General features: G+C 39.8%; 1 protein-coding gene across 4 annotated transcripts in view; it reads right to left on the bottom strand.

The window, feature by feature from the left end:
• The window catches only part of dmd (dystrophin), a 214,565-nt gene that overhangs the window by 211,412 nt on the left and 473 nt on the right, over positions 1–2,680 (bottom strand). The window lies entirely within an intron of this gene.

Raw genomic sequence — 2,680 nt, 5'->3', positions numbered from 1 at the left:
GAGAGAGAGAGAGAGAGAGAGAGAGAGAGAGAGAGAGAGAGAGAGAGGGGAGGGACTTTATTCAGTCACTTAAGGGAAAATGTAATTTACACGGACACACGAGGAACTCGTGACCCTACTGTCCATCTGTCCGTCTCTGTCTTTCTGTCTGTTTGACTCTGTGTCTCACCGCCCAGTGGACCATTCCAGGTCATCCGGTATTTACAAGCGCTATAACAGGAAATGAAACCTCTGCGGCCTCTTAAGATTCAGTGTCATGGCCACACATCACACAAACAACACTTTCACCCAGAACATTCTTAGCCCTGGGTTGGGCTATAGGTGACAAGTTAGCACAGAAACAATTTAGTCCCGATTTAGCTCTACAAATGACTGTACTGTTGACTTTAAAAGGAACAGTGTTTGGCATTTAGGGGGATGTATTGTTAGAATTGGAATATAATAGTAATAAATATGTTTTTTTGACTGTATAATCACCTGAAGATAAGAATCGTTTGCTTTAAGTTACCTTACAATGAGACGTGTATCTGTAGGGAAACAATTCAGGGTCCTCTTCTCAGGGCTGACCACCATGTTCCTACAGTAGCCCAGAATGGACAAACCAAACACTTGTTTTGGCCCTTCACGTTCTCATGTTTTCTCGTCGGCCACCTTAGATCTCCAACATGCTTGGCTCACGGAAGTTTAGTTGGTTGCAACCTGCCACCTTGCCACTAGATGGGATAAAATGCTATCTATGTGTGTGTGTGTGTGTGTGAATGATTGAATGTTGACATGTAATACAGAGCTTTGAGTGGTCGAAAGACTAGAAAGACCCGATATAAATGCCATTTACCATCTATTTGTGTACCATGTGTGTGTGTAGGAACCATAATCAAATTCAGCGGTAGCAAAAGCACTAATAGGCTACGAGTCATCAAAACAGGAAGATAAAACACATACCACAAATGGTATGCGATTAGTCCGAATAGCATTCACACCAGAAAATGGAGCACTCCAGAGTTCACTTGACAGCAAAGAGTGGTTTTATACTTCACAAGTATACTTCACTGTGTTCCTCCGACAAGCAGCAGCTTCACACCTCGACAAGGTCACAGGGGTCAGCTGTTTTTAGATTTGATAATGACCAGTGTCAACATCCTCTTTGCGAGAGGAAGAAACAGGGCTGATGGGAAATGTAGTTCAAGCCAGTCACATTTGCGTACAGCAATGTCTAAAAGTAGCCCACACTTAGCGCCTTTAACATTCCCCAAATACATAAAAATGATGTACATTGAAAAACAATAAATATTAAATGATGACAATACTATGTGCTATAACACATATACAGACGGGGCACAGTTCTTTGTAAGATCATATATAAATACACTTCATTTAAAACTTTGAAAGGAATGGAATCCTGCTGTGACACGCTCACCTCCCTTCAGTCTGTGTCATCCAACTTTCAATCCCACTTCATCACATCATAATTACATCTGTCACATTAAGCCAAGTGCACCACTCCAGCACAACTCCATCAATCAACAGTCTAGATATGGAACCTATAGAAGGTCAGGAAGACAATGACAGATGAACATACACTACTGTTGAAACGTTTTCAGACACCAAATGTATTCATTACATTTGAAATACTTTGGGCCCCAAAAGAAGAATGAAATTATTTCGCTAGCTTTTAGTTGTGTTCAGTGTGTGATCTAAGTTGGTGATTCTTAATTTTTTTCTCTCATTTGTTTACGACTTAACAGGTGAAGAAGGTGTTTGGCAGGATAATCTTTCTAAGTTTTATTTTTTTCACTGGTGAAAAACTATTTTTTTGGCAGGTCTTTTGTTGTGGTCAGGATTAAGCGTTTATTGTTGTAATACTCGTTTCCGCCACAAGGGGCTGAAGTGCAGCACTACTCCTAAATAGGACAAAATTATTCATGTTGTATTCAGGTGAATTTGAATTTATACAACTTGCTAACACACAAATGATGTGAGTATATGGAGAAATTAAAACTAAACTGGAAGAAATCATGAATGTTATCTAGAACATGGTGTGATGTCGCACTTCAGCCTCTTGTGGCCAAGATGAGTATTACAACAACAAGCACTTAAAAATAACCCTAAAAAAATATTCACATGCCAAAACTTTTTTTTCATCTGTTCCACAGATGAAAAGAAAGGTAGAAAGATCATCCTGCAAAACTTTTTTTTTTGAGAAAACTATTTAGATCAGAACTAGAAAATGAATCACCAGCATTTGTATTTTCTCCTCACTTTCCTCTCAGGGCGTCTGTAGCTGAAATATCATTCAGAAATATTAAGCAGTCCTCTCAGACAACTGAATAGACCCCTTCAAGCTGTTGTGGCAGCAGATTCATAACTTTTGAACAATATGGAGTATAAAGTCATTCATATTTTAGTGTGTTCAACTGCTTCTTGATGTGACGTCAGTCTAATGGAAAAGTTTGTGATTATATTTAAAGGGGTTGTCAGTGAGCCTTTAATATTGCATGCAAAATATTCTGGTCTCTCAGACCGACATACAACCATGCACACACCTGGCCTCTCTCTCTCTCTCTCTCTCTCTCTCTCTCTCTCTCTCTCTCTCTCTCTCTCTCTCTCTCTCTCTCTCTCTCTCTCTCTCTCTCTCTCTCTCTCTCTCTCTCTCTCTCTCTCTCTCTCTCTCTCTCTCTCT

This window comes from Anarrhichthys ocellatus, unplaced genomic scaffold (assembly GCF_004355925.1).
Source record: "Anarrhichthys ocellatus isolate YVR2014 unplaced genomic scaffold, GSC_Weel_1.0 scaffold12, whole genome shotgun sequence".
Classification (NCBI taxonomy): Eukaryota; Metazoa; Chordata; class Actinopteri; order Perciformes; family Anarhichadidae; genus Anarrhichthys; species Anarrhichthys ocellatus.
This window is presented reverse-complemented; position numbering and strand designations above follow the sequence as displayed.